The 19,621-nt window shown below is 36.2% G+C and overlaps 2 long non-coding RNA genes across 6 annotated transcripts in view; one reads left to right on the top strand and one right to left on the bottom strand.

Annotated features, from left to right (window-relative positions):
- Window positions 1-5,164, bottom strand: part of LOC114487257 (uncharacterized) — a 35,448-nt gene extending 30,284 nt beyond the window's left edge. The window contains exons 1-2 of one of the 2 annotated variants that reach the window (XR_008618454.1): window positions 4,319-5,164; window positions 828-938 (exon numbers count right to left, since the gene is read on the bottom strand). This is a non-coding gene — a long non-coding RNA (uncharacterized lncRNA). Of the gene's footprint in view, window positions 1-827; window positions 939-4,318 lie in introns of those variants that run through there. The other variant, XR_008618453.1, reaches the window with a different exon arrangement.
- Window positions 1-19,621, top strand: part of LOC114487255 (uncharacterized) — a 364,849-nt gene that overhangs the window by 226,907 nt on the left and 118,321 nt on the right. The gene's annotated exons all lie outside the window — the stretch shown is intronic.

Genomic DNA, 19,621 nt, shown 5'->3' with positions numbered 1-19,621 from the left:
GTAATTACTCTATAATATAAATAAGTATCTTTAATTTATCACAGTCTACCTTCAAATAATTGTATACTTTTTCATGAATCTTAAACACTATAATCTCAGTTTTTGTGCTCTAATTGCATTATATTTTATTCTACATATGTTATAAATACCAAATATATTATTATTTTTCTTTTAGACAGTGAAAAGGTTTTAAAGATATAAGGGTATATATAGTTTAAGAAAGGTATTTATGTTTCTGATGCTCATCATTCCTTCCCGTAGATCCAGGGTTTCATCTATTATTTCCTTTCTGTCTTTTTCTTTTTAAAGCATTTTACAGAGAGCACTACAGAGAGTGAATGTCCTTTTTTATTTTTCTCTTTATATTTCAGTTTAGATATTTTCTGTTCTCCCAGCTTCCAATGAACTGATATTTTCCTCTGTGCCCAATTGTTAAGCCAGGAATTCTTCATTTCCAATAACATTTTACATTTCTATCTATTCTATTAGTTTTTCTTCAGAGTTTACATTCCTCCATTGAAATTCCTCATCTCTTCACACATGTGTTCCCTCTTTCCCACTAGATCTTTTAGTATTTTTATTGTAATTATTTTATAATCACTCTTTGATAATTCTAACATCTGCATACTGGCATGAATCCAGAGATATCTTTGTGTTTTAGAGGAAAGTCACTATCTTTCTGAACCATGGGGATTTTGTCTCTAGTTTATAGTGCAGCTGCCAGCTCTTTTTGCATTATAGATAATCTCTCTGCCCTCCCACTCTGCCTTTAGTTTGTGGGGGTTGCTGCAAGCTGCCTTGGAAGGATTTCTCTCTGCGCCTCTTACCTCCAGCCTTCTGAGGGTGCCTGCCTTAGTTTCAGTGGCCCACACACTGGAAGATCTCTCAGGAGGATCCTCAGCCCTGCTGTCAGCCTTCAGTGTAGTACACGTGGAGACCTGTGGGAAAGAGTCTTTGGGTGAGTGCAGATTTGCTCTCTGACTGGGTCTTCTTGGAATTGTATCTGCCAGGCCAGCCTGCCCATGGTCATTAAGAGTTCATTAAAGTTTTGGCTTGTTTCTTCCTCCTTATATCCTTTTTTTAAGAATTTTTATTGGAATATAGTTGATTTACAATATTGTGTTAGTTTCTACCATATAGCAAAGTGAATCAGTTATACATATACATATATCCACTCTTTTTTAGATTCGTTTCCCATATAGGCCATTACAGAGTGCTGAGTAGAGTTCCCTGTGCTATACAGTAGGTCCTTATTAGTTATCTATTTTATAGTACTATAGTAGTGTGTATATGTTATCCGTTAACGAGAGATTTCTTCTCCTTCCACTCCACCAGAAATGAGAGCAGGCATGTCTCTTCTCTCCTATGAAGGGCTTGTTATGTTTGGGAGTTGAGTTCAACTAGGGTCCTTTGTCTCCTCAGGGCTCTAGTGGATTAAAAACACCAACAGTATGATAGCTTATTCAGCTTGTTTTGGTGGTCATGCCAAAGGCAAAAGTCCTTTGTGATGTTACTATCAAAAAAAAAAAAGGGGGCTTCCCTGGTGGCGCAGCGGTTGCGCGTCCGCCTGCCGATGCAGGGGAACCGGGTTCGCGCCCCGGTCCGGGAGGATCCCACGTGCCACGGAGCGGCTGGGCCCGTGAGCCATGGCCGCCGAGCCTGCGCGTCCGGAGCCTGTGCTCCGCAACGGGAGAGGCCACAACAGAGGGAGGCCCGCATACCACAAAAACAAAACAAAACAAAAAAAAACAACAGAAGAAATCCCTCAAACAGAGTTATAAAAGTGTTTCCAGGGAAAATAGGTGCTTTCTCCAATGTCATTGGGATGCCTACTATAGCAAGTTTGTCAGTTCATTAAATATGTCAAAACAGAGGGAGGGAGTTGCCTGAAATCTAGAAAAAGAAAAGGCAAGAGGTTCACTGCCCCGGTGCTGGGGAACAGGGTATAGAAAACAAGGCAGTTTTGTCCAGGTGAGCAGCTCCGCCAAGTGCATACAGCTTTCTTAATCCATTGATTGGTGTAGTATTTGATCAAAGTACTCATTAATTTAACGAATAATTTATCAAATATTGATTGAGGCATTTTACATGGATTTTTGTTGGAGAGATAGGCATATAAACAGGCAGGAAAGAATAAATTTCTGTACATATTGTAATAGAGGTACAAGTGCTCAATGCACGTTAGCTGTTTTTACTACTAATTTTACTGCCGAGGCCCCTGAAGATACCGTAAACTGGGGTAGCAGAGAGCTGCTGGAGAATTCCTTAAACCACTCTTTTGAATGAAGACTGAGAGCCACGTTGGTGCTGGTCGAGCACATACAGTTAATATTAGGACCCTGGGTTAGATAGATATTCTGGGACAGGAGTACAGTTGAGATAGATAGCAAGAGTTTCCAGCCGCTGGATGATGGTCCTCAGAGACGCAATGCCAATGTCACATTTGCAGTGGAAACAAGGCAAGAGCAGGTAAGGAACTGAGTGAGAATTTTTAAGGAAGATAAAAATATAACTTGTACGATTATAGAGAATTTGACCAGATCTAATAGGCATAAGACCAGGCATATGTGTGCATAAGACAGATGTGACTTGTGTTCTGATAAGTGTAATTTTCTGAGAATGGGGAGTTTCATGAAGCTAGCATATCTAAGCAGTTTTCCCAGTAAATCCCATCTTTAAAAGTTAGGAATTTTTCTAAACTTCTTAAATGGAAGAGGCTATTTTGTCTAGCTGATACAAATACTTTATTTCAAGTCAATTAGAAAAATTGCTAAGCATCAAATAACACCAGGCATTCTACTGGGCACTGGTGATATAAAAATAAATAAGACACAGTCCCTGCACTCAGGGATCCCACAGGTTACTTGGAGAAGAAACCATGTAAATAAATAGTGTTAATATAAATTGAATTTCTTTATGAAGGACACTCCTATAGTTGAAATGAATGCATCAAGCTATTGTAATGTGATAACAGCATTGCTTAATTATTTAACTGATTTATTAATTCAGCAACCATTTATTCAGTAGCTATTATGTCCCTACTTCAGTGTTGATGTGAAGTGTATTTCAGCCCACATTAATCCACCTAAAACCTTATGTCCACATTTCACTTGCAAAAACTTTCATCTGTAGTATTATTCATTGCATTCATTTGCATTTTTACTTCATTTATTCAGTGAAATGGATTACTAGTGAAATAAATGTTTATATCATCTGATCTGATATATATTGCCTTTTTCACTAGAAGAATTAAAAATGATTAATGAAACAGTGAATTTACTTTTTTACTAGTTGGTTATAGGAGATTATATTTAATTTCACAGAGAACTTATACTTAGGCAAGATTTAAAGCATGTTTTGAGGCATGTGAAAGGAGGCTTAATGGATATTTGAAACAGAAAGAAAAATATGGGAAAAATAATATAAGCTTTGCCCTATTATAAAAAAAAAAACTTTAGTGAAATAAATTTCACTAGGAAACAAAAGACAAACACCCATGTTCTACTCTGACTTGACATGGAGAAACACAAAGGAAATTGAAAATGTAATTTACTTTTGGAATCGCTAAAAAAATATTGAACCTAAATAACTGACAAGAGAGAAGCTAGAGCTACTGTCTTTTTGAAGTGCACTTCTTATGATTTCAGAGCAATTTGAGAAGGTCAGGGGCTCTCATTCTCACTGACTGCAAAGTAATAGAAGACTGCCTCTAATTGTGGGATTAAATAAACATATGGCCAGTGACTTTCCAGAAGAGAATTAGATAGAATTCTTAGAAGATAATTTTTATCCAAGGTGATGAAGAAACTGAGAGCTACTTTTGCTTTTTATTTAGGAAAGTTGGTATATAGATATTATATATATATACATGGATAATATAATTATATATAATATATAGTGATTATATATTATATTAGATTATATCATATATATGCTCTCAATTATTTAGAATTTTCTTGGACTTCAGATATAGTTTTTGAAACTGATTAGAAGATTTAAAAAAACACTTAAGCAGTCTACTTCTTGTTGTTATTAAAAGATATGTCTCAAGGGCATTTTTATCCCTTTAATATTCACAGCTATATTGACACCTGTGTCTCAGGTGTCAGATTCAGCCCTGAGCCTGAATTCAGCTGACCCTCACATTTTTGAAGGCTATTATAGACCCAAAGATAATTTCTATGAGTCTGGCTTTTATAATTTTTGGAATAAAACTAGAACCTTTCTAAAGATTAATAATTAGACATAGGAAGCATTCTAAAGAATGGCAAACCAGTTAAATAAACATTTAAAAGTACAGTAGATAACAAATGCTTACCTTTGGAAGTTCAGAGTCCAAACGAAGCACTAAATCTAAACACCAGCTGGGAATTCAAACTCATGGAGCCCCTAGTTCAAAAACAGTAAACCTAGGAAGTAGGTTTATCTTTTTCTCTTCCCAGTTCCACTGAAACAACAAAGTTGTTTCACAGGGAAAATAAATCCATAGCTGCATGGCAAATAGGAAGTGATACTGGCAGCAAAATTGAAATTGTGAATGATTTCCAGAGAATAAGCTCTTATTGATAAATAATCCAGACTAGGAGAAAGCATACAGGGGGTCCAACACACTCAAAGGAGACATCTTGGATATGTTGGGAAAGCTCCAAGTTCAGTTAGAAGGCATGAGGATGGGGGAGAGCAGTGAAACCGTCATCAGGATAAGTATTTAATAATCTGTAGGCTAACAGGACTCATGTGGCTTTTCTCCACTTCCCCACAGAGTGGAGAATGCCTCTGACAGCAGAGGCATTTCTTCCCTAGCTTAAGCCAGAGAACTTCTTCCGAAAGAAACTGCATAGGACGGGCTAGCGATTCAGTGTGATATTTGTCTCTTGACACACAGGCACAGCTGACTTTTAGGCACATCAAGCTGTGCAACCATACAGAGAGAATGTAAGAGGAAAGCCCTCTCAAACCAGGGGAAAAATATGCTGAAATACTCCATTCTCAGAGTAACATTCTTGTTATTTTGGCATTTAGGTAGCCTGCCTGCTTACCTTCTGGCCACATATCCTAAAATGATTCCTACCAATTGACACATCCTCACCTATTTACATAGACAGGAAAGCAGCCTGGTCATTTCCAGGGAAAGCCCTTTTTGGGAAATAGATACAGACCTATACAGAGAGTGTTTGACAGCTACCTTAATTCATCAGTCAAGTCCTTTATTCATAAATATGAATCACCAACTTAAGATCACCAGAGAGTTTAAGAAAACCAACAACCTAAATGCAAAGAAACAAGCTAATGAAACAGAACAAATGACTATAGAGGAAAAAGAAATAGTTCAATGGACATAAGAGAACTTGAAAAATAGTCTGTTTACATTCTCAGAAAGATTTGTTTGGATATTAAATATATTTTTAAAAGGAATAAAAGAAAGAAAGGAAAATCGGACTACTATTAAAAATAAGCAAAACTTTTTGGAACTAAAAACATATTTTCTAAACATTTATAAAGGAAATCAAACATACCAAAATAATGATCTATTCTGAAAGATAAAGTTGATAAACTCACAAGACATCGCACAAAGAGAATGAAAAGTATGAGTAGAATAAGGATGAGTCATTGGAAATTAGTTCACGGGCTCTGACATTTTTTCTAGGAGTTTTAGAAAAAGAGTCTGGGGAAAACAAAAATGTAGAAATGATTTAACATTAGAAAAAATTTTGTCCTAGTCAAAGAAAGGTAGTGCAAGTTTTCGAATGAAAGACTCACCTACACATGGTATTTTAGAACTCAAGGTATAATGAGAAAGTTACAAAAGTTTCCAGAGAAGAGACAAGACAGGGTACTGAATGATGCTAAATGCTGATTTAACAATAGGCACTAAAGAAAGGCAATGATTCCTGACTTTGAGGAGTTATGAGTTGGCCATATGAGCAAAGGAAGATTTCTAAGCAAAGTATTGCAACAAAATCAGTTAAGTACTCGTATTAGCATAGGTATAAAAGACCAGTAGAGTTCTGGCCTTTAGGTACTCAGAAGAGGTTTCACAGAGAGGATGCTGTCTGACCTGGGTCTTGAAGCACAGTGGGAGTTCACCTTAAATGTCAGAAAATCAGAAACAAATACAATAATCTGCTTACTTTCCTGACTGGGAATCTTCTTTTCTTTTGATTTAATATCCAAATTTTCTTTTCCATTTCATTCTCATTACCATGTTTATGTTATCTTCTCTCACTCTAAGCTACTTCAAACTTCTTGTAAGCATATCACATAGCTTAAATAAATAAAAATATTTAGTTTCTTAACTATAAAATGCAAGTAGGTTGAAAGTTTTCTATTTTTCAGGGAACTAAATAAAAATAATCACACATGATTTTTAAGTTTTCATGGGAAGGCGTGCTCACTCTTGTGTCAGAGGCTTTAGTACATAGTTTTGATGATTTAATGACTTAGATGAGATAATATTATTACTGGACGCATTGATCAACCAAGGCTCTTCAACAAGGAATGAAATCTTCTCTAGATTAAATATTTAAATATAGGGCTTTCTATTTATGCCAGAACAGGAGAGAGAAAGATAAAGAAGGGACATCTTGTGTGAAAAGGATTAAAGGAGGCTGCAATGACCATTCTCTGGTAGCCTACCTTGTCATTTGAATGTTTATTAGAAAATGGAAAATAGGATGGTGAAATCTGAAAACAATATGGTGTGTTTTTTCATTTTCAAGGACCATGGATTTCCATAAATTATTTTCAGATAAAGCTGTTTTAAATTGATGACACAAAGCAGCGGCAGTCTTAGTGAGTCAGTAAATTGATGAGCAGGCTTTACTGAGTACACCGTGTACGCAGGACTCGACAGCGGCTATTTTAGGGAAGGCATTGTCAATATTAATGCTGATGACTCCCGTTGGGAATAAATTGGTGACAGTGAGAGTTTCCAAAACAAAGCCAAGCCTGTTTTAACATTTTCATGTTATATGTTCTTTTCCAATTATTACAATATTTGGAAATTAGGGTTTATATTTTAATAATGCAGTTGACCTTGGGGTCAGAAAAAAATAAACATTAATGTTATATTACTACTTGTTTTGCCCCACATAGCATTTAGAATAAAATAGGACATTTGGAGACCCTCTGCACACAGATATAGAGTTAGACTTGTTAAAATTGACTTTCACGGTCTTTCACTTTGTTGGTTTATGACCGTTCGAAAAAGAAAGAAAAGCTGGTGTTTGGGGGCAAAGGTGCTTTGTAGCTGCATCCTTTATCCCAGAAATCAAGAATATTTTTTTTGAAATCTAACTGTAGTAGTTTGGCCATCAGGAAACCTTGAAAGCTATCCCGGAGGCTGTTTTCTGTGTCTTTGGCAAAAAGCTGGGAGGCTTGTTTGAGATGGCAAGAAAAGATTTACATAAGACATCTGATTCTGAGAAAAGGGATTACTTAAAGGTACAAGAGAAGTGTTTGGAACCCAAACAGGAATTTAGAAGGCTTTTTCAGTGTTACCATTTGAAAAAACCTTGTTGTTTTCAGGTTGATAAGGTATCTAATCATTTGGACAGAGAGCTCAATCCCTTCTGCTCAGAGATTCAGAAATCCGACCTACAAAGAGCCTCGCTCCACCAATGGGAGGTAATGTTATGATTTCATTCCCCTACAACCACCTCTAAAACGGTGCTGGCAGATTTCCCTCCTGTGCAATGAGGCTGCTGACCTTGATGGTCTCAAAGTCCTCTTTCAGCTCTAACGGTCAGAAGGTTTTTCAGCTCACTTTTCGTTTTCTCCCACATAACCCATATTTGCTAACATTTTAAAAATGGATATACATTATTCATTAGTGTAAGTGTTTGCACAGTTGCCTGAATGCTTGTATGTTTATTTGTGTTCCTATTGTCTCATTTATACTAGAACTTCTAGGGAAGCAGGGACCATGTCTTATTTGTTTGATCTCAGCACCGAATCCATTGAAACATGTGTCGTAGGAAAAATGATGAAAAAGTGTGTGTGTGTGTGTGTGTGTGTTTGTGTGTGTTTATAGATAGATTGATGGTATGGTTTTCAAGTTCAGAAACACATAAAATGTATATGAATGTGGTTATGGGAGACTGGCTGGAAGTAAACAGAAACAGAGAATGGGGAAAGAGGGGACACTTATTCTAAATCAAGATTTCCATTTTCCTAGACTTTACAGTGTCTTGATGTTTTATCCAAATATGCCAAAGTAAAAGAAGCAGAGCATAAATCTTCTCCCTACTGACGTATTCTGGATTTATGTCATTTGCTATTTTTCCAAAAAGTCTGAAAATTTCCAAGGGTAGAGCCATTAATCTATGACTGAAGAGACAGATGGACTAAAGAAAAAGAAGCCCTGCTACACCTCCTAGAAAAACAATTATATAGGGGTACAGAGAAGGCCTTCAATTGAGAACATGTCCATTCACAAGTCCATGAAAGCAAAAGAATGTAGAATTCCAGTCTTAGCATACAAATTATTTTGTGGAGTTACCGTTGCAGTACTTGAATTTGAATAAAAAGTCCATGATTTACCACTAGGCTTAGAGTACCATGTTTGTTGGACTAAAAATTATGTGAGAGAAGATCAGAGGGTCAGGTCTAGTTAATTTCTCAGTTTTATGATTCCTTCTCCCTCCAACGTTGCTGTATTATCTATCACCATCATATTTGGTCAATACAATTATAATTGTAGTAATGATGCGTTTGGCAACTGAGATAATTCTTATCTCATTTGAAGGGTAACTCAGACGGCTGTCTTGCATTCTTATCATCAGTTACTTCATGTCTTACCCCAGGGGTCATGCCATCTATGAAGCATCTCCTGCCATCCTCCTTTCTATGGTCTCCCCTCCAGTCTGGAACAACTGCCAATCACTTGGCAATTGTCTGTCATTGTAGCACCTTCTATTTTCATATATCTCAGTGGAATGACCTCTTTGTCTATCTTTAAGTTTCTTGAGAGTTCAGCAGCGTGGTGTGTTCATTTGGGACACATCATCTGTCCCTGGTTCCAGGATGTTCATATGGAAGATGCTCAAAACATGGTACATAAATAACTGACAGTCTAGATGAAAGGATAAATTCTATGTGCTACCTCCATAGTGATCTAATTTGATGTAACTCATACTGGGATACCCTTAGAAATGATACCTTATGTTTTTATTTTTTTCTTCTTACACTATTTTGTTGACTCAAATCCCTATCAAGATAACTGGGAAATTTACTCACAGAAACAAGCTATTTCCATTTATAAGAACTCTATCATTGGAAGACTGTGTGGTTACAACCTAAAAATAGCAACAAATTTCCAAACCCATAGAATGTACAACACCAAGAGTGAACCCTAAGGTAGACTATGGACTTCGGGTGATTATGATGTGTCAACGTAGATTCATTACTTCTAACAAATGTACCACTCTGGTCAGGGATGTTGATAATGGGGGAGGCTGTGCATGTGTGGGGGCAGGAAATCTCTGCACCTTCCTCTCAATTTTGCTATGAACCTGAAACTGCTCTTAAAAAATAAAGTGTTCAGTATGTTCCTGGTGGTGCAGTGGTTAAGAATCCACATGCCAGTGCAGGGGACACGGGTTCGAGCCCTGGTCTGGGAAGATCCCACATGCCGCGGAGCAGCTAAGCCCATGCACCGCAACTACTGAACCCCTGTGCCACAACTACTGAAACCCACACGCCTAGAGCCTGGGCTCTGCAACAAGAGAAGCCACCGCAATGAGAAGCCTGTACACCGCAACGAAGAGCAGCCCCCGCTCGCCGCAACTGGAGAAATCCCGCGTGCACCAACGAAGACCCAACACAGCCAAAAAGAATAAATAAATTTAAAAAATCAAAAAATAAAGTCTTCAAGCCTTTGGATGCCCACTGTACTCTAAGCTTTTTGAATCAATCCATCAAATCCATCAGTGTGTCTGAACTCCTCTGACACAGAGCTTGGTACATACTAGAAACTCAATAAATAACTGTAAAATGTGTGGCAAAGACTATGTAGCAATTGAATGAGTCTGGAGATTAAATATATACAGAAAAAAATAGACTCATAGCTGTGCTTCCCAGCCTCACTCACAATTCCCTGGGGTGTGTGTGGGTGTGGGTGTGCGTGTGCATGTATTTCCATGTTGACATCTAAGAGGTCTCTGCTGGCACATCCTGCCTCCTCCGTTATTGAGTGATCTGTTCGACTCGAATACTGGCTGATTTTCTTTCCTTGTCATGATGATATCTCTCTGTCTCCCTGGGTGGGATCTCCTGTGTGTCCCTGGACTCCACTGCCCTCTGTGCTGGATGGCTGATTTCCCCCCTGAAATGAATTCTTTCCCAGACACCTAGGACATTGGGGATACCCAGGTATCTATAGAAGTTTGGGAATTTTTTTCTAATCTGTCCTGTAATTTCTGTACACCTTATGAGCACTTTCACTCATGTCAATGCCCCAGCTTCCATCAGTCTGAGGTCCAGTATCTTCTATTCTCTGCTCTGTCACCATAAGGCAAAACTTCTGGCATCTATCAGCCATAGCTTATGAACATCTCTGCTACTGGGACATATTTGTAAAAGAAACCAGTTATTATCTTTTTGAGCACTTTATTCAACAAGTAAACAATGATGAAGTCTTCAGAAAAACAAAGAATTAACAGCAATCACATATCCTAGATTCTCTGATTCAGTTTATGTTTCAACTGTTTTATTCTTCTGTCCCACAAGTGATCTGATACTTAGAATAGATGCATTGGTTTATTCCATGAACATGGTTACCAGATAATCATAGGCTATACCAATTTTGAACCTAATTGAGAGTGAGGTAAAAATGAAGTAGCCAGATGTTTTAAGAAGGAAAAGATTATTGAATAGAAATATCCTCCAGATTTGGTTTCAAAGGCAGAGAGAAAGTAAGTGGGACAGTCATCATCATTACCAAGTAATATATGATTGCCAGATTTCTCAAAGCTAGCCAAATATTGATTGGAAAAAAGTTTTTTGAAGGGCAAAATCAAGTAAACTACTCTCAAATATTTTAAGATATTCACGAGCTAAATTTTAATGCTAAGAACAGATAGTTGCACTTAATGTTTAGAACAGATATCTTCTGGGGCATGGGATGGTGTTTTTGAAAAATAATATCATCTTTGGAAGAAGAGATATTAGTATTTTCAAATTCTGTTCTCCTACTCAGTTAGTATTGGCCATCACAACTATTTTATGAGCACCCACTGGGAACAAAGGGTCAACCAGGGTCTTATGCAATTATAGTCCTTAAGCTATGGACATGAAATAAGGAAAAACATTCTGTAGTTGATTATGCATCCTTGGTGTCCAGTGTTGCATCCGGGTGGTTTCAGTGGGCTCCATTTTAAACAAGCAGCAATTCATACAACCTTAATATCATCCCCTGATACTCAATTGAGATAAGGTTGGGTTTGGAGATTGGCTTAAGGGAATTACCTAAATAGTTTATTTTGTTTTGCTGTCTTTCAGGTATCCTACTTCATGCTAAAAAATGTTAACATTATAACCTAAACTGAAGTAAGACACTAACACATGTTTAGCTGCATTTGAGTCTTTGCTAGGTTGTAATAAATGATTCATAGTTTTGGTGGAAGGGATTTCCAACTAGACTATAGAATATAAAAGCAAAATGTATGAATTCTGCCATCAGAAATCTTTATCATTTAGCCTATTTAACCATGCTATCATGATCTTTAAAGAAATTTTCTAAACCATAATCCCAGGAAAACCTAAATCTTCCCAGAAACTCACAAACTACAAAAATTGGATATATGCCGAATGATATCCTGAATACTGGAAAAGCAAATTCCCATAAAATGTTGTATTTACTTCTGAATTTTAATTAAGTGATGAGGAAGCCACATAAATAAAAACAAGCTATCTCATAGGCTGATGCTTCAGGTATAACAAATATTTCATGGTTGGCTTCTCTCTCTTTTTGTTTTCTTTGACCTAAATGCTAAGTCTATCCAATTCTTGTTTCTATCATTCGGTGTTAAATAATAATGACTTGCATCAGAGTTGAAAAGATAACTGGCCCATAAATTAGAAAATCAATTTAAATTCTTTATAGCTGTATGTAATTCATTTATTCATTTAAAATGTATTTATTTGGAAAATATTTGTTTTGTTAACCACCTGCCAGGCATTGTATAAGGTATTCAGACAGAAGTGAGTGAAAGAGAATGACTGCCTTCCCATGTGGAGTATATAGATCAGTGAGATATGGATTAGTGAGCATGTAGAAGAACTAAATAAGTAAACCAATAACAATAATAATAAATTCTCTGTGGAAAAAAAAACAACTGCTGACAGTATCAGTGAATATTTCTCTGAGGTAACAAACTGACACCTAAAGGAAGATTCAGCCATGCAAACAAATAGGTGAAGAGGTAAAGAGCATTCTCGGCAGAAGGAATAGCATAAGCAAAATAATTCGATCATGGAAGAGCTTAGGTAATTTCAGGAACTGAAGGGAGGCGGATTTGATTGGAGTAGAGAGAATAGGTGGGCCACATGGTAAAATGATGGAGGACTTGCAGGACAAGACAAGGAGTCTGGAAACCAGTCAATAATTTTAAGTTGAAGAGAGAGATCAGATGTGCTTTCACTTTATGGAACTGCTGTGTGAGAAATGAACTGAAGGAAGCAAGGTAAAAACAGAAACAAAGATAGCAGGGATCACATTTAGTAGGCTGAGAAAAGAGTCCACTCAAAATATGATAATGGCTTGGATGAGGAAAATATAATAGAGAAGTAAATAAGAACAGGTGTGAGATATATTTTGGAAGGAGAACTGGTAGGATGTGCTGATAGAACATGAAGCATGAGAAGAAGGGGAGGGAGGCATGAAGCATGTCTACTGGGAATATGGGTTGAACCATTGAGTGGTGGTGCAATTTACTAAAGACCTGGGAGGAACAGGTTTGGGGATGAGGATCCAAGTCCACTTTTGGATTTGGTGGGTTTAGGACGCACTTCAGACATCTGTGGGCACTTCTATATATGTCTTGAGCTCAGTGGAGAAGTCTAGGTTGGAACTGTGTATTTGGGTAGTTAACATTGCATGTTCAAGCCGTAGAACTGAATGATGATACCTAGAGAAAAGGAAAAATGTAGGGTGAGAAAAAGAGCAGACCAGGAATTAAGGCCTGAAGAATTACATTTTAAAGATGAGTCAAGGAGCAGAATCTGGGAAAAGAGACTTAGGAGTCTACAAAGAGATAGTATGTTTAAAGAAGGAGGGAATGACTCATGATGTGGAATGCTGTTCATTGCTCTTTAAAATAAAAAAGAAAGAAAGCCTTGGATTTGGATTTGGAAACAAGAAGGCTTTAGTGATCCTGATAAGAGCGGTTTCAGTGGCCTGCCTGGAACAGATGCAAGATAGTGGTAGGAGAGTGGGAAGTAAGTAAGTGGAGACAGAACACATTATAAACAAATTGTTTCTGGGAATAAAAACAATAGTTGCTGAGGTTTGCAGGGACAAGTCAGAGTATTTTGTTGTTTTATTTTAAATATTGGAGGTATAAGAGATTGCTTTGGAAGGATGGAAGGATGCAGTGGAAAAGGAGAGACTGGTAATGCCACAGAGAGAAGAGATACTGAAAGAATAACATTCTTGATGGACTGAGAAGTAGATGAGGGCTTTCTGGAATCTTTGACAAAGGAAATAACACTTTACTCAATTTTTTCTATCTTCCTTTTTTCTCGAGTGATTATTATTTTCATCTCCTCCTCCTCCTCCTCCTCCTCCTCTTTCTTCTTCTTCTTCTTCTTCTTCTTCTTCTTATTATTATTATTATTATTATTATATATATTTGGAAAGATTCTTCTCCCTGTATCTTTAAAGAACATGGTAGCTTCTACCTTCCACTCCCCGAATGAATATTTAAGAAGGAGCAAATAAGTGTACACCTTACCTATATAAATATTTACATTCTTGTATGTCAGGTAACTTTTGAGTCTGTCCATTTTATTTCTTTATTTTCCCTTAAAATTTGCACTACAACATTATTTGTTTATGATGCCATTAATGTTAATACTCAGGAAAAGATAGTTGGTTTGCTACAAATAAAAAATAATCCTGAAGAATTTTGACTTGTTTCTCAAAAAATGTTACAAGAATAATTCAGTTAACAATAAACATTCATTAATCTCTTTCTAAATATTAGGCATTGTGATAAATCATGGAAGAGATCCCAAATTATTTACCTATGGCAAACACTAGGAAATCATATGATATTTAATGGCATGTATTTCATTTACTTCTGCTACTCCTGACTTCTAATACTCTTATTCTTTTTTAAAATTTTATCATATTTTATTATATACTATTGTTTTTGTTTTTTTATTTTATTGTTTTATTGAAGTATAGTTGACTTACAATGTTGTGTTAGTTTCAAGTGTATGGCAAAGTGATTCAGTTATACATATATCTATATCTATTCTTTTTCAGATTATTTTTCTTTATAGGTTATTACAAAATATTGAGTATAGTTCTCTGTGCTATACAGTAGGTCCTTGTTGGTTATCTACTTTATATATAGTCGTGTGTAGATGTTAATCCCAAACTCCTAATTTATCCCTCCCCCACCCCTTTCCCCTTTGGTAACCATAAGTTATTTTTTCTAGGTTAAATCTACTCACTGAAATAGGGTATGTGTCTCAATTTATTTGTATGTACTTTTTAATTTCTATAATCATTTACTCACTCTTTCATTCACTTTTGTATATAGCACTAACCCATAAATGATTTAACATTGCTTACAGAGTGACTTAAAGTGTAATAATTCAAATAATATTAAAATATATAATAAAATATCTTATATTTTAATAAAATTAAAAATCGCATACAAAAATAGAGACACATACCCTATTCCTATGGGTAGGTTTACATTTGGTGTAGGGATTTTAATTTGGAGGTAGGGGAGTAGAGAACAGCAATAGCAATAGATAATAGCACAAGATAATAGCACAAGTAAGTAAGTAATAGCAAGTAATAACAATAGATAATAGCACAACAGTAATAGCACAAGACAAAACTTAATAAGTATTTGAGAAGTATGTACAGTATTTTAAAAAAATGTCTAAGGAGGGAGAATACAATGTTTTTAATGGAAGGGGAAGTAGCATTTTGAGAGTTGAGATAAGCCTAAATTGACTTACAGGATTAAAACACATTTTTAAAATTAGCACCATGCTCTAACCAACTGAGCTAACCAGCCAGCTGATAAAGCCAAAAATTTTTAAACCTCATTGAAATAGTATGCAATCCCATGGTGGAGAAATTGTATTATGGAAAAAAACACATACAGATGAAAATAAAAATTCATATCATTTTATAAAATTATTAAAATTTTACCAACTGGAGGAAGAGCTGGGGAAGGAAAGACATTTTCAGGCTAAGAGAACATCATGGCAAAGTCAAGAAGTGGGGGAGGGAACAACAGGAATTGGGAATAATGGGCGATTTAACAAATAGTGTGGTTACTCATGACTGGAAATGCAGATTTGGTTTTTCGCATGGAAGCCTTGAATGCTCGTCTGAAGAATTTTCATGGACTTCTGAAGGATCAGGACAGGATATCCTGTAGTTGGTTTTTCATTTTAGGATGCCTAATATGGTGATGGCACATGACAAATACAAGGGGATGGTGTAATTAGGAAACCAGTTAGGCTTCCTATTGCAAAAACCCGGACCTGAGCCATTGGCTTCATAGTGGGAATGAAAAAGTAGAGAAGACTGAGTGACACACTGCAGAATGAAAAATTTTCTAGATCTGGCAAGTGAGTGTGGGAGAAAAAGAAAAGGTTACTCCAAAGTTTTGAACTTGAGTGCCAGGCAGTTTGGTGAAATGGAGATAGGAAAGTCAGAAGAACTCATTGCAGTGACAGAGGAACAATGAGGTTCATTCTGAGCTTGTGGAGTTTCTGATGTCAAAGTCTGGCAGGGAGTTGACAATATGGTGAGAAGGGCAGGGATAGAGATCATGAATTTGGGCACCTTGGTATCAAGGTGGTAGATAAAGCCATGGAAGGATTAGCATTATGAGGAAATTACACAGCTGGAGAAAGTAAAAAAAAAAAAAGAATAGTAAACAAAAAGTTAATGTTTCATTGTATTTCTTCCCTTTCCTTTGCAGTCCTAAAAATTGACATCTCAGGAGAGACTGATTTTTTTAACAGGGGGAATTGATAATATGCATGGGTGGACAAAGACCAGAGATCTTGGCATGTATGTATTAGTATTAAGAGTATTGATTGCAAATGTGGATCCTGGAAACAAGCTTAGTGTAGAAGACAGCTGTTATTTTTTTAAAAAATTTATTAGAAATAATTTTAATGTGTGAAACTTTTTGAATATAGTAAATTGTAGTTGAGGTTATGGGATGTATTGGGTTGGCCAAAAAGTTCATTTGGGTTTTCCATAGCATCTTACAGAAAAGCCCAAATGAACTTTTTGGCCAACCCAATATTGTATAAAATTACTCTTATATTAAATACTAGTAGAACTTAGGTTTCTTTTTTAAAAACTCACTAATGGGTTCTAGAAATGGGAATTGGGAGGGTATGAACAGCTGGAAAGCAGATGGGGGTTAGGGTGGGGTGAATAGAAAAGTCATTACTAAGAGACATGTTTAATCTTATGGTCTTCTGTTTGATTTGGTGACTTTATAGTGGAATTTGAGACATCGTTTTGGCAGCCAAATGGATTTGGGTTCTGTTGTAAAATTTATGGGTAGTACAATGTGGCTTTGCATAGAATGATAGAGTCTGTTGTCATAAATTCTCTGTATAAGAACTTCTGTTTCCAAATTGTGCACACATAACAAGTTTAATAAAGGATGCTAAAGCATTTAAATTGTGGTATTCCTGCAGCGTCTTTTAAAGGTAACATTACAGAGAGAGCTTCCTGTGCATCTTGTAGAAAGTAGTTTCTATATCACCTGTTCCATTAGTCTCTATGCTCTTTGTTTTCTCCCTAGTACTTATCTACGTACAGAATATTATAGCACACGTTGCTATGTCCATTTGTTCATTGACTGTCGACTGCCCTAGATCCTAAGATCACTGACATAGGCACTTGGCACTTCTTGTTCATTGTTGTGAGTGTCTCATGTTGTGCCTGATCCAAAGTAGAGCTCAATAAATACCTGTGCACTGACTGACAGCTGACTGAAGGATAAGAGATGGCTGTTTTCTCTGTTAGTAAGTATGGACCTTGAGAAGAGAGACTGTTCCTTGTTCTCTCCAGTTTAACCCTTCCCCTATCCATCCCTTCTCCCTTCCTCATTCATTTACTTGCTCTTTTATGTGTGGGACAGGATTCCCAGCACCTTGAACAGTGCCTGAGACACAACATTGGCACTCGACAAGTATTTACTGAATTTGTGAAAATATGTATTCATTCACTCCTTCACCTGTCAAACCCTATGTGTATGTGTACATCTTCTTTATACTAAACATTCTTCTGGGTCCTAAGTGTGTAAGGAATATCTGTACTAAAAAAACCCAACTCAATTACAGGCTAAGGAGTATAGTAACTGCTCTGTTAGAGGGGTGCCCTTGGGGCTTTATGAGCAGAGAAGAAGGACACCTAATCAGACAATGGGGAGGAAAGATGTATGGAGAGAAGGGAGTATCAGTGAAGGCTTCCTTGAGCTGAGAATTTAAGGAGACTCACAGACCTCATAAAGGCCGATAAATATAAACCAAATTGAATTAAATGCATATTATCTTTGAGCAATTGAGGAAATTTTAATACTGTGGTTTTTCAAACGTGGGTGACATGGGCTGAAGTAGATATATCAGTATAAATTGGAGAGCTTTCTAAAAAGAAACATCTCGTTCCCTTTCTCATATCTGAGATCCTGTCATGCAGAAGGCATATATTTTGACAAAGCATCAAAGATAATTTTATACAGTCCCTTCCCCCCACCTCCCCCTGGTAAAAGAACCCTAGCCTAATAGACTGGTATTAGCCTCATACTGCCATCTGAGATAGTGATTTTATATCCTGAATGAATATAAAATTTTTGTATTTTTTTCTGCATTATTCTTTATTTAATAGGTTGAATAGATTTTAAAGTGTTACTTTAAATACCTCTCTGTTTACATGTCCTTTAAGAAGAACTATTCCTTTATTTAGAATAAATTTGACATAAGGCATTTTAAATGGTAGTACATATGAGTAAGATATAAAACAAAGTTTCATATTGGAATGATGTAAGAGGGAAATATAAGTGGGCCATGTGTATATTTACTTACATACATATATACATATGTTTAAGGTCCATCAACAACTAGCAAACAGCTGTCTGTGTTGAAAACTCTTCAATTTGATGTTATGTTTACTAGACTGATGGGTTCTGTTTTCATTCAAAGCTCTTAGCACATGTTTATTGAACCTTACAAAATGACATTGTACTTGTGTTTATTCTTTTCTTCTAAGATTCATTTTTGTTATTGTTCAAAGACTTTTTGATGTTCCAACAGCCCCTAATTGATGGCAGTTGAATACATTGTTGATAACTAATTATGACTAATTCTGTCCAAATTTTAATTTACTAGCTAAAAGATTCAGAGGAACCTATTTAAATTTCATATTGAAAAAGAACAGGGTCCTCAGTATTCTTAATGACTGGGAGAAAAGGAAGTCCCCTTAAACCTTTAGCATGAAACTCTTATGTATACAATTTTGAAGGTGGAACTTTTGGAGAAATATTTCATTCCTGTTGCTTTTAAGATAATTATTTTCTCTGTTTTAAATTAAAATTTTTTCAGAGAAAGTGAAAAATGTGGAGTTTCCAAATCCAACCTTGATTTGAAATGTGTAATATATATAACTCAATGTGATATACACATGAATAAATGTTAATTATATTTTCATATCTAGACCCCCAACAGTATTGGTCTGCTAACCCTCTTTCTCAGTTGGTGGTGGAGAATGATATCTTGATTAGATTTTATAATTTCTCTTTTTTTTCTAAATTTTTAAGTTTAACTTTATTTATTATTTTATGCAGCAGGTTCTTATTAGTCATCAATATTATACACATCAGTATATACATGTCAATCCCAATCGCCCAATTCATAACACCACCACCCCCAGCACCCCTCCACTTTCCCCACTTGGTGTCCATGTTTGTTCTCTACATCTGTGTCTCAATTTCTGCCCTGCAAACTGGTTCATCTGAACCATTTTTCTAGGTTCCAGGTATATGTCTTAATATACAATATTTGTTTTTCTCTTTCTGACCTACTGAACTCTGTATGACAGTCTCTAGATACATCCACATCTCAACAAATGACCCAATTTCGTTCCTTTTTATGGCTGAGTAATATTCCATTGTCTATATGTACCACATCTTCTTTATCCATTCATCTGTCAATGGTCATTTAGGTTGCTTCCATGACCTGGCTATTGTAAATAGTGCTGCAATGAACATTGGGGTGCATGTGTCTTTTTGAATTATGGTTTTCTCTGGGTATATGCCCAGTAGTGGGATTGCTGGATCATATGGTAATTCTATTTTTAGTTTTTTAAGAAACCTCCATACTGTTCTCCATAGTGGCTGTATCAACTTAC

The sequence above is a fragment of the Physeter macrocephalus genome, chromosome 11, assembly GCF_002837175.3.
Source record: "Physeter macrocephalus isolate SW-GA chromosome 11, ASM283717v5, whole genome shotgun sequence".
Lineage (NCBI taxonomy): Eukaryota > Metazoa > Chordata > Mammalia > Artiodactyla > Physeteridae > Physeter > Physeter macrocephalus.
The sequence above is the reverse complement of the archived record's forward strand: the minus strand, read 5'-3'. Positions and strand labels throughout refer to the sequence as shown.